Source organism: Equus quagga, chromosome 13, assembly GCF_021613505.1.
Source record: "Equus quagga isolate Etosha38 chromosome 13, UCLA_HA_Equagga_1.0, whole genome shotgun sequence".
NCBI classification, from domain to species: domain Eukaryota; kingdom Metazoa; phylum Chordata; class Mammalia; order Perissodactyla; family Equidae; genus Equus; species Equus quagga.
The window spans coordinates 87,498,605-87,512,224 of NC_060279.1; positions in this window are offsets into that span (position 1 = coordinate 87,498,605).

The following is a 13,620-nucleotide window of genomic DNA, read 5'->3' on the forward strand; positions in this document are numbered from 1 at the left end:
AGCCATGGCTCCGCTGAGCAGGCCTCCTGTTTGGCCATAGCACACAAAGGTTCTGGTAACACCTTTCCCTCTTGTGTCCCTTTGGGCCTATGAGTGGTAATGGCCTCTTGCTGTTGCTAGTCACTGCGGATCACACCACCCCTTGTTAGTTCCCTTAATCCTGACCACACCTCTGTAATCTTTTTTTTTTTCTGCTATATCTCCCCAAACCCCACCCCTGTACACAGTTGTACATCTTAGTTGCCGGTCCTTCTAGTTGTGGGCATAATCTTTATTGAAATCTCTTTGAATAAAAAAAAAGAACGTCACCAATGTGCAATGGTCTGCCCACTGCTAGGGCAGAGATGGTGTTGGTCATAAACAGAGTAAAGAACCTAGTAGCAAGTGGAAGATCTCAAGAACAGTGGGAAACTGACTGGGATTAAGAACTTAATATCTGAGAGTCCAGGAATTTCCAGGATACCAGGATCACCTGTGGAATTCACATCCTTTGGACTACCTGAGATTCCCTACCACGTCTACATGGTCCAATCCTCACTGAGACTCACCTTCCAGTCCAGAAGAACAACAGCCCCTCCCACCCCAGCCTGTGCTCCCCCATCACAGCCACCTACCCTGTGGCACTGGAATCGTCAGGTAACATGTCTCCCAACCAGATGTTGTTCTCCTCAAAGGCAAGGGCTAGATCTGTCATTTCACCCCTTCCAGGAAAACTGAAGGCACAGTGTACATGTTTGTTGAGTAAATGAATGATCAGATGAATGAAATTTCCTCCTTCACTTCACAGGAAGAGTTGACAATTCTTCCCACTCCAATGAAAGTAAGCTTCTTGTCTCCCATCACAGTGAAACCGGGGCAGACAAAGATGCATGAGGAGGGTCCCTGTGCAGACAATGGTGCATATTACAGGGCACCTATGTGATTTGGCCAATTCACTTGCTCACTCTGGATCTCAGCATCTGCTTCTGCAAATTGGAGAAGTGCGGCTAGAAGGTTCCCAGCACTGGTGACCTGTTGGTCCTAGTTCCTCTTTGGCATACAGTTAGTTTCTCTGTGGCTTCCCCATGTCTCTCCTTCCCATTCTTCTGCTTTGCATATTAGGGACAATGAGAAATAGAGTGGGCGTGGCCAAGCTCTTCTAACCACAGATGCTGCAACTGCTCCAGCAGGGTGAGAGTGAGTGGTCAGGGCAGGGGGGCCATGGGGGATGGGACTTTAGTACGAGATTCCAGCTGAAAATGCAGGAATTGGAGATGGTGTAGGAGTTCCTATGCTGGTTCAAATCCTGCGCCTTCCTTCTCCATGATCACAGCACTGACTCTACTCCAGGCTCTGGGTGTTAGTTCTTGGAAGGGGATAATATGGGATGGGAATAATCATGAAGTCGAATAGAAGAAAAGAGACTGTAATATTTTCTGTCTATACAAAGTCTTAAGAAAAGCATGGGCAAAACCATAGTAATAAAGGCAGCATGGTCAGGTGATAAGACTACAGAGAAAAGCAAGGAAACAATTGGAATTACAGTGAGGCTGGGGCCCCTTGGGGGAGTGGAGTGTGAGGATAGGGAGGGGGATCAAAGGGGAGGTCCTGGGTGCTCCTAACGTTCTATTTCTTGTAGGGCAACAAGCATTGGGGCTGCCAGCTGTGTTGATGGACTCAGAAAAGTTTGATAGTTGTAGTTACGTAAAGAAGGGCTGTCATTCAGGGAAGCCATGCACCTGGGTCATCTGCCAAGTCCAGAGAGGTGAGGACCGAAGATGACCATTTGGACTTCAGTAGCAGAGGTCACTGGTGTGCTGGATAATAGCAGTGTGGGGAAGTGGCTGTGTGCGTGCAGAAATCTTAATATGAACAATCAAGAGAGACTGGGAGGAGCACAAACATTACAATTCTGGTGAAGCGTTCTCTTGTCAAGGGAGCAGCAGAAGAGGATGCTCCCAGGCAGCACCTGTCACTCTCGACTGTGTGAGTCTGTATTAGCTTCGTGTTCCCAATGTAATGAAGTATCACAAATCTAGTGGCTTCCAGCAAGATAAATTTATCATCTTACAGTTCTGGAGGTCGCAAGTCCAAAATGGGTTTCACTGGGCTGAAATGAAGACATTGGCAGGCAGGGCTGAGTTCCTTCTGGAGGCTCCAAAGGAAAACACATTTGCTGTTTTTCCAACCTCTAGAGGGCGCCTGCATTCCTTCTTTCATGGCTCCTTCCTCTGTCTTCAAGACCAGAAGCATAGCATCTTCTAATCTCTCTCAGCTTCCTTCTTTCAGTTGTCAAGACACTTGTGATTATATTGGGCCCACCCAAATAATCGATGAGAATCTGCTTATCTCAATATTCTTAACTCCATCTGCAACATGTCTTTTTTCATATAAGGTAACACATTCACAGGTTCCAGGGGATTAGGGCGTGGACATCTTTGGGAGGCTGTTATTCCGCCTACCAAAGGGGCATAGTTTCTTTGACTGACTTGTCCTCCCACAAAACTCTGAGCTTCCCAAGGGCAGGCGCCATGCCTGAATCAAGGCCGTGTAATTCTCTCTCACTCACCCAGTTCCTGTCCATAATATCATATTTTACAATTAGATATTTATTTCTTTAAGTAATTTTTTTCTCCCTCCCTCAACTAAAGAGTAAGCAGTAAGAGGTCACGGTCTGTGTGTGCCTTTTCTATCTCAGTACACCTGGCCACCAGTGAAACATGGCAGTCGTGCACATCAGGATGTAGTGAGGGGTTGGGAAGGGGTTCATCTAGAGAGGTGGGGGAGGGTATCAGGGTAGATGGGACACCCAGAGGAAGTGACTGCTGGGAGGTGAGTCTTGGGGTTCAGGTTCATCATTCCTGGGAGTGGATGGAGATGAACACTGTGTGTGTGTGTGTCTGTGAGAGAGATAGAGAGTCTATAGGAAAGATGTGCCCAGGTGCGTGAGCTCCTGAAAGTCTTGTGAGGGTCCTGTCCCCCCACCTCTCACCCTCCCTTGTCCACAAGGACCAGGTCCCTCCAGAGCTTGCATCTAGGTCTGGAAAGGTCCATGAGCTGCGGGGGTCCTGCTAGTGGAAGGGTCTCTCCAGGGACGTGGCAGCCTCCTCTGCCCCTTTACAGACCTGTGACTCTGGCCCTGAGCTGCCGCGTCTCCATCCTCCATCCGGCCTTGCGGGATAGACTCTGAACCACGGGTGGGAGGGACCAGGAGGATGCACTCCGGGGAGTCCAGGTCGTAATCTTTATGACTTTTTGTTACCTTTAGTTTATTATTTGTCTTATTTTTTAAAACTTATTTGCACTATTCTGTCCCGGTTACCAAAACCAAAATCAGTTTTTAGGAAAACTGATAAATAAGGAAAAGCACAAGGACAGGACTTCAAGACTTTTGGAACGTGTGTCCAGCTTTTGTTTTTATTTCCTCCACACTGCTGTGCCCAATTTTTACATCACGTTGTCCCATTTTACAACCCATTGCTCTCCCCCTGGACAGCATAGTTAAGTGTCTCCCAAGGTCATTGCATATTCCTCCATGTGGCCATTTTGAATGGCTGTAGGGCATGCTATGACGTGCCTGTACCAAAATGTATAGGACCAATTCCTTGGTTGTTGGACCTTTAGGCTAGTCCTAAAATTCAGCATTAAGAGTAAGGCTGCAGGGGCGGAGCAGAGCAAGGCGATGCAGGGGGGAGCTGTGCAGAGATGCAGTGTGTCTGCATATTGAGGCCTGATAGAGAGAAAGATGGAGACACAGACGGAGAGGCAGGCTGAGTGAGATCCAGAGAGGGCAGGGGGAGAGAGCACACCCCAGAAATGCTCAGTCCACAAGGTCTTTCACACTGTGCCTGGGAATATATTCATCTTTCATTTTCATAACAATAAATACTACTTTTTTTTTTTTAAGGAAGATTAGCCCTGAGCTAACGTCCACCGCCAATTTTCCTCTTTTTGCTGAGGAAGATTGGCCCTGAGCTAACATCTGTGTCCATCTTCCTCTATTTTATTTGTGGGATACCTGCCATAGCATGGCTTGATGAGTGGTGCATAGATTTGCACTCAGGATCCAAAACAGCGAAACCTGGGCTGCCAAAGCGGAGAGCACAAACTTAACCGCTACTACAGCAGTTCAGCCCAAACAAATGCTACTTTTTTGATTGCAAGAAGAATGCATTGGCTGTAGAAAAGTTGGAAAATTCTTAACAAAAAACCAAAAAAAATAGAATGAATACTGTTTTCCTAATTAATTTAGAATGATTTGTTACAAATATTTATCTAAATATATCTTCAAAAATATATAAATATTTATAATAAAGAATTTAAGTTACATAAATATATAAGTATTACCTAAATATATATATTTATACATGTGCACATTTTTACATGAATAAATATACAAATAAATAAAACTATTTTGTAACTAAAATAGATATACAATCATTTATTATAATTTAATGAGTACTGTTCAAAATCACCTATAATAGTTTGACCACCTGGAGATATATCCAACTTTTTCCTATGACTCTTTTCAGTTTTGATATATTATACATACTCATGCACATATGCATATTTTTACAGAAGTGGAATCATACCATTAACTGTCCTTCTTTATGTGGGCTTCTCTAATGTTAAATGCAAGTTTAGTCAAAGGGGGATGAATAGTCACCTCTGAGTGTCTGCTGCTGTACTAAGTATCTCTGAAGTCTTCTACTGTATCCTGAAAACCCATATGAACATTTGCAGCCTACTGCAAAACACATCTGTGCTTGTTTAAATAAGAAAATAACATATTAGCTACCATCGAAGTTATTGAATTGGTCTTCTCCAGTGTTGGAGGATAAGTCGCACCCCCAGAAGACATGTGAAGTTGGTCTTCTGCCTTTAGCCCATCTGAAGCACACCCACCACAGGTGCTGGGTGCCTGGGGTGACTGCACCCCACCAGAGAAGTGTGGCTCTGTATCATCATTGTTCACTGTTAACAGCCATGTAGTATTCCACTGAATTGGCCTTGGACCCGTTTATTGAACCAGTCCTTTATTGGGAACAATTAGATTTTTTCAATGTTTCGTCTTTTATACAAACAGCAGCATGAACAAACGTTGGCTAGTCCCATTTGTGGATCTGACATGAGGCCCAGAGATGAACTTGGGGAATAAAGAATTTAACCTTAGCCAAAGACAGCTCTGGCTTTTGCCCTTGGCTCCTGGGAGGTAACCTCTAAGCTCTTAGAATGTCCTGCCTGATAAGAGTGTCTTTGTTGACTTGGAGGCCTTGGACCACACCGGATTTGTAGTCTAACAATGGGATTTGTGATGGAGCTGTTGGGTCATATGGTATCAGGTCTACGTCTGGAGGGGCCAGAGATGGAGTTCAGCCATGAGGGCAGTCACCACGTCTATGTGACAGAGCCCCAGTAAAAACCCTGGACCCAAAGGCTCCCGTGAGCTCCCTGGGTCAGCATATGTTCACACACTGATGCTGGGAGGAGCTGACGCTGTCCTTCACTGTGCTGCAGAGGACACCTGGAAGCTCCAGATTTGGAATTCCCCTGGACCCTGCCCCTGTGCTTCCTCCCTTGACTGACTTTACTCTGAATCCTTATGCAATGATAAGCTGTAGCCATGAGGATAAGAGCTCTCAATGAGTTACGTGAGTCCTTCCAGTGAATTATCGAAACTGAGGGTTGCCTTGGGGACCCCTGAACTTTCAACTGGTGTCAGAAGTCAAGCTGCTCTTGTGGACTGCCCCCTGACTCTGCAGGACTGCTGGGTCAGAGACAGTGCAGAGCGTTAGAGGCAAGAGTGTAGTTAAGAGAAGGAATCCCAGACCGCATTGCCCAGTTTGAACCAAATGCTGCCACTTACCTGCCACGTAATCTCAGCAGGTCGCCTTCCTTTCCTAAGACTCACTTTCTCCACCTATAAAATGAGGATATTAAATACTTCCTCTCCATGAGGGTCTTGTGAGAATTAAATGAGATAATATATGAAAATAGCCAAGAATAATGCTTCACACATAGACAGTTTTAGTAAATGTTAATTCCTATCGTTATGCATATTTAAAATCTTTTTATACACATTACTAAACTTTTAGAAAAACTTGCTCTCACAGGATTACCAATCACATTATCACATTTTTTCAGGGAAGGAAGGTGGAATTAATCGAGGAGTGTTTTCTTAGCAGAGTCGGGTATTTCTGTGGGGAAAGCAGTTCTGGCTATACAATTTCTGGGGCCCAGTGCAGAACGGAAATACAATGGAAAGATGTTGTTAAGGGTCTTTAAAAGGCAAATCTTCTCCTTTTCTTCCCCAGTCCTTCTTTTGATTTGTCTTGGTGCTTTGCATTTGTTATTTAATATGATTCTAAGAAAAATTAAAAATGCAAACTATGAGCACAAATTTTACTGTTCTTCTTCGTACTGTGCAATGTCAGTTTTAAATACAAATATAAGAACATTCACCTGATACTTGAAACCACAGAGATTGCATGATTCACATTTTGCAGATGGTACAGGCTTGTGCATCTTGTTCTTAACAGAATAGTGGAAACACTGGACAGCGTTAACTCAAATTCTTTTTTGGTGGTAAGATATACAAAACAACATTACCATTTTAACCATTTTTAAGTACAGTTGAGTGGCATTAAGGACATTCACATTGTTGTACAACCATCACCACTGTCCATCTCTAAAACGTGTTCATCTTCTCAAAGTGAGACTCTTTATCCATTAAACAATAACTCTTTGTATTAGTCTGCTAGGGCTCCTGTAACAAAGTACCACAGACTGCGTGGCTTAAACAACAGAACTCAATTTCCTCAGGATTCTGAAGGGCAGAAGTCCAAGATCAAGGTGTCAGTGGGCCTGGTTGCCTCTGTGCTCTCTCTTTGACGTATGGACAGTCATCTTCTCTCTGTGTCCCCACGTGATCTTCCCTCTTTGTGTGTCTATGTCCTAATCTCCTCTTCTTATCAGGACACCAGTCCTATTGGATTACAACTCATCCTAATGACCGTGTTTTTAATTATGTTTTTGAGAGTCCTGACTGGAGGTTAAGACTTCAACATACGAATTCTGTGGGGGAACACAATTCTGTCCATAACACTCCCCATTAACTCAACTGCTTGTATTTCACTTTCCAATACACACACACTTGACCAACCTGCTCCACCTTTGGTTGCTGACGAGTAAGGAAGGAATTCTGGGTGCCTTATCTTTTCCTTTCCTTCTGTGTCACCGTTTTCAGCATAAGTGGTTGGTCAATGCAGGGACGTAACATAATAGGAAGGGATTTGACTGGATTCCCCAGTTGACTGTGTTTCTTAGAATGTCATTGCTTTCTTCCTGCATTCAAAGCAAGTTGCAGTTAGAACAGAAAGTGCAGCCTTTCTCAGGGTTATTAGCACCCCCACTTTCTCAGTCTCGTACAGAACATACTTACCTGTACTTACGTTGAGCCTCATCAAACTCCTGCACATTGTTGTTCTACCAGAATTCTACACATGATGCATTTTGAAAGTGATATTCAATTTGGGTGAGGAGGTGCGGATGTCTCTGGTGGTGGCGGGGGATCCCCCAGGTGCTTTGTCTGGGTGAGCCTTTCAGAACCCCGAGGACGGTAACTATGCACAGAGCAGTCTATGCGCAGTCATGTTGGTCTCTCGATTCAATACTCAGGTTATCAAAACTATAAATCCCCAAACCTAGTTATTCTAAAGCTTTTAAAATTCAATTTACAAATGCTTTTATAGATATAACGAACTTTAATACTCATGATGGATTAAATTAATGCGGATAGAATAAAACCCTTTTAAAATCTCAGTGGTTTAACAAACACAGTTATATTCCCACAAACATTTTAAGCTGCATGTATAGATTTTTTAAAAAACATTTCAGGGGGCTGGCCCCGTGGCCAAGTGGTTAAGTTTGCACACTCCGCTGCAGGCGGCCCAGTGTTTTCTTGGTTCAAATCCTGGGCGCGGACATGGCACTGCTCATCAAACCACGCTAAGGCAGCGTCCCACATGCCACAACTAGAGGGACCCACAACGAAGAATATACAACTATGTACTGGGGGGCTTTGGGGAGAAAAAAAAGGAAAAAATAAAATCTTTAAAAAAATAAAATAAAATCTTAAAAAACATTTCAGGGGCTGGCTCAGTGGCATAGTGGTTAAGTTGGCACGCTTCGCTTTGGGGGCCCAGGGTTCACTAGTTCAGACCCCGGGCATGGACCTACAGACTGCTTATCAAGCCATGCTGTGGCAGATGTCCTCCATATAAAGTAGAGGAAGATGGGCATGGGTGTTAGCTCAGGGCCAATCTTCCTCAGCAAAAAGAGGAGGATTAGTGGTGGATGTTAGCTCAGGGCTAATCTTCCTCAACCAAAAAACAAAAAAAACCACTTCAATTGTATGACCAAATAACAAAGTCTTTGCAGGTACTCAAAAGTACCCTATAAATCTAATTAATTAAACATATAAATAGAGGGACTCAGGTTCTTTTAAACATCCTGATATTGTTTATTAACTTAATAAGACCGTCTTATACCATGCAACAAAAATCTACAAGTCACAAATGGCTGGTTCAATTGCATGTTTTAAATTGCATTTTTAAGGCTAACTTGTGTCGCTAATGTGTCACGTCATCCTGAACACCAGTATTAGTTTCCTGTTGCTGCTGTGATGAATTATCACACATTTTAGTGGCTTAAGACAACATAAATTTATTATTTTCCAGTTCTAGAGGTCAGAAGGCTCAAATGGGTCTTATGGGGCTAAAATCAAGGTGTCAGCAAGGCTTGTGTCCTTATTACTAAGGGAAAAGGGGGCATGGATAGTGCAGGAGACCAGCAGGCTCCACCACAGAGAGCACCTGATTGGATCTACTTGGTAACACTCAACATGGAGCATCCTCATCAGATAGAACTTTGTGCCAAGTCACTGCAAAAAAGTGTCCCTCCCTCTATCCAGACTGTCCATGGCCAATGACACTCGGTCCAATCAACCAGAACCAGTATGGCGGACCTAGTGTCATTCAGAGCCCATGGCATGAATATGAGCATTAATGCAGTGAGACCCCATGAGGACCCTGCCCTCAGGAGGTGACTGAAGGCTCAGAACACATCTCAGCCTTCAGAGACACATTCTCCTTCCCCCATACAGATCCCAGAGCTGGTCCTGGCCCTTCCATCCTGGATCCCCTATAACCTGGAACATCTCATCTGAAACCCTGTCTCTTTAGTCAGGAGCGGTGGGCTTCCTACATCACCACGCCTTCAACAGCCCTAAACTGAGATTCTGACAGATGTTGGGGAATTGACGCCCTCCAGAAAGACATGTCAGTACCAGATGTAGCTCCCCTTAGCCAGCCCCAGTGCTCCCCTGGAAGTAGGTGGCAGCCTGGGGAGCAGTCTCAAGGAGCCCAGCTTTGTACCTTCTTATCAAGAGAGCAACATGTTACAGCCCCTCCCAGGGCAAGGTTCTGCCCGGTGCAGCCAGAAGAGACACTAAAAGACACCCACTCCTCCCTGTTTATCAGGCCGGGAGACCATAGGGAATGTTAACCTGGGATCTTTGTGACGACCCCCAGCCCCATCCTTGCGGCCCTGCTTGGGCAAACCCCATTACCCCAAGTTCATCAGACCACCAGAGGGAGCCATGAAGTTGTGAAATGTAGCAACCCTGATCTTGGTCTACATCCTCTGGGGGGGGGGGGGGCGGTAATAAGTGGATGGAGAGGGTAAGAGGCAAGAGCCCCCATCAGCTTCCAGAGAAGAAGAGTGGAATAGGAAAATAATAATATTAATATTGCTAATAACGTTAATGATAACAACTGTTTCCTACTTATCACTCCTATGTAGTGAGACTGTAAATCTTGAGATAGGCTGGTCTCTGAGTGACAGGGTCGGAGGCAGGCGTCAGGAAGCAGTTGGTGGGAAAGAGCACGGATTGAAGGAGACGGATGGAGGGAGGAGACCGGCGCAGTGATCCCGGTAACTCTCTGGTTGAGCAGCAGAGGGCGCCCTAACCGGGGCCGGGAATGTGGAGATGGAGGCACAGCCGCAAGGGGGCGCCATGGGGCAGGGGGAGGGGCACAGACTCCAGGTTCTCAGGGAAAATTACCTCATCTCTGTGGGCCTCGGGGTCTCCATCCGCAAAGCGGACATCACAGGTTCTACCTTTATGAATTTGAGAACGAAAACCAGGCTCAATAAAATCATCAACAACAATACACACAAAAAGCACGGAGAGAGGGGTCCTTCCTTCATATGAACCCTGGAATCCAGCCACATCTACAGCCAGGTCAAGTGATGTCCTGAATACAAAAAGGCACTCAGGAGGCAGAGAGAAATAAGACAGGAGCCCAGACCTGGCCGGCAAGCCAGTGCTTACTCCAACCCACATTTTGTCCCTCACTGTATATTTTTTTTTGAGCTTGGGGATTTGGAGAATACAGTTAGAAACAGATGCTCCAGAGACAGGAAGATGAGATTCAAATCCCAGCTCCAACATGAGCAGCACGAGGGGGATCTGCTCTTTAAAGTGAGATCACGGACTAGCCCAGGGTCCTAACAGCCTGTTCTAAGCTGATGACGACTCAACTTCAACCTCATACAAAAACTCTACCCTTTCTCCTCCCAACACTTTATGTCCTTGATGTCACAATTTACATCTTTTTATACTGTGTTTCCTTTAACAAACTGTTGTAGCAGTAAATATTCTTAACAAGTGTAAACTACTTTAAACTTTAGTATGAAAGTTAAAAGTTTACACAAACCATGAGAGTTTGACAGTATTCTGCATTTGTCTCTACATTTAATTTTTCCAGTGAGTTTTAAACTTCCATATGCCATCACGCGGCTGTTTAACATCCCTTCAACTTGAAGAGCTGTCTTAAGCATTTCTTGGAAGACATTTTGCTAAGAGGAATAAGCCAGTCACAGAAGGACAAATGCTCCATGATTCCCCTTAAATGAGGATCTAAAATAGTCAGATCCATAGAAGCAGAGAGTAGAGGGGCGGCTGCCAGGGCTGGAGGGAGGGGGTGGGGAGTTGTTGTTCAACGAGTATAAAGTTCCAGTTTTATGCAAGGTGAATAAGTTGTGGAGGTCTGATGTATAACATAGTGCCCTTAGTTAACAATACTGTAGTGTGTGCTTAAAACATTCCTTGAGAGGGTAGATCTCATGGTAAGTTTTCTTAGAACAACAACAAATAAACCAAAAATGAAAAACCATGGGGGTGAAAGGAAACTTTGAGAGGTGATGCATATGTTTCTTACCTGATTGTGGTCATGGTTTCCCAGGTGTGTGCATTTGTCCAGACTCATCAAATTGTACACATTAAATTTGTGCCATTTTTCATACATCAATTATAACTTTAAAAGACTGTTTTTTAAAAAACTGAGACCACAAATGTGAACCTCATCATTACACTTGTACAATGGAAAGGGATCACTACCATCCTCTTCGGCGGGTCCTCAAAAGTCTCAGGATCTATTGTAGGTAAGGCATATAGAAGCACAATTAATTGATGCTAAATGCTCAATACAAACCCATTTCCTGCATTTGTACCAAACACACATGGCTCTTGCAACCACAGACAGACAGGATTCTGCCCTCTGCATGATGTCAGGCAGCGCTGGGTGCGCACGTACAGGCTGCTCAGAGCTTGTGTAAACAAGAGAAACAGCCATGCTTGTGAGCCCTGACCAGAGGAGATGCTTACCAAAGCAAAAACATCCATAAGAAAAAGCCTGACGTGGGTGCCAGATCCCCAGCGGTTTTGCACTGTGAGTTAGAAGAGTTTGGAACAGGCTCCATCCATTTATTCAAGCATTCGTTCATGGAAAGCTGTACTGAGCACATGCCCTGTGCCCAGCCCTGTCCTTGTGTGGTGATGGGGAAAGGTTGGCGACATGACCGAGGAGATAGGAGGATTCTGTGCGCTAAATGCACGTGATAATTTGGAGCATGATTTGTAGTCAGAGAGACCCATGTTCCCATCCCCTTTCTCTGCTTCTTAGCAGGATTAATGTGCCAGCGTGATGACAAGCAGTCACTCGCTGATACCTGCCCAGGATGGCCTTGGTCCCTGGTACAGAAAGCAGGTGGCAAAGGACAGGACATGGGCAGGCAGCCAGGAGACAGCAGGTCTCACTTTCCCAGGTGTCTTGGGGTGTGTCTGTTGCCCTCTCTGGACTGCAGTGACCCCTCTGAAAAATGAGGAAGTGAGCACGTTCTCCCAAGACAGCCGAGCTCTGATAGAGAGCAGATCAGAGGTTCCTCTTCAGTGAACATAGACGATATCACACACACACACAAACACACACAAACACACACACACACACACACACTTCGTGTGAGGCTTCCCCTTGGTCCTGTAGCTCTTGATTCCTTGAAAGAAGGAACCTAGACACCAGGCAACCCCAGAAAAAAGCTCACCCCTCCCATTCCAGAGCTACAGCTGCCTCTGAGGTCTGGGGTGAGAGGTAGGGCGGGGGGCTGAGGCCGAGCCTCTCACCCACACAGTCCCTGCCTGAGCATCTGGATTTCAAGCTGGAAGTGAATAAGTCCCTGACGATACAGGACTTATGCATCCCTGTGCCCTGCCCCATCTCCTGTCCTTGAGATGACTGGAACAAGCCCACACTTGCCTGTGGCTTCTGGTTCCAGAACCGGGACAAGCCTGGTCAGGATGCTCTGGTGGCCATGACCTACCTAGACCACACACTGCAGGTCGACACTCAGACGATTCCACCTCCTCAGGGGACCAGAGAAACATAACTGTGCTTTGAGCATCGTCAACACCAGGATGATGGTGAATGGGACATATTCCCTCGGAGTGGAAAGAGGAAATGCAGAATGTAATTACTTACGTGGCCTGCCTCCTTTGCATGTGATAGATACGGAGCTGCTGATAAAGAGGACAAGGATGGAATGTAAGGACCCTATGGAACCTCAGTGCTACGGACTGAATTGTGTTCCCCCCAATCTTAACCCCCAAAGGTGATTGTATTCAGAGACAGGGCTTTTTCGAGATAGATGAGATTAAACGAAGTCATAAGGATGGAGTCCTAAGACTGGTGGCTTTATAAGAAGAGGAAGATAAAAAGATCTCTCTCTCCCTGTTTCCCTCCATGTGCCTGCAAAGAGGAAAGGCCATGTGAGGACACAGGGAGATGCCTCCGTCGGCAATCCAGGAAGCAGGCTCTCACCGGGAACTAAATCTCCTGACACCATGATCTTGGACTTCCCAGCCTCCAGCTGTGAGAAATAAACTTATACTGTTTAAGCCACCCAGTCAGTGATATTTTGTTACAGAAGACCGAGCTGACTAGTTTCCTGTCAGCCCGCGGAATTATTCAAACAAGCCCATCAAATCCCCCTGCAGGAGCCAGGGGTCCCCGTGCCCTCTTGTTACAGCCCTGCTTGTTCACTCCATTCCTGAGTGCAGCCCTCACGGGACCTGCATGGTGAGGTGTCCTCCTCCCCTGGGCAGTGAGTCTGCATGACCAGTGAACAGCTGTTGATCTCACTTGCTCAGTATTGGGTGTCGGATGCTCAGCCATCCCCATCACCCTCGGGTAGGAATCGCCCCTCACCCATGGGGTGAATAAGAGATGATCAGAACGTCCTGGA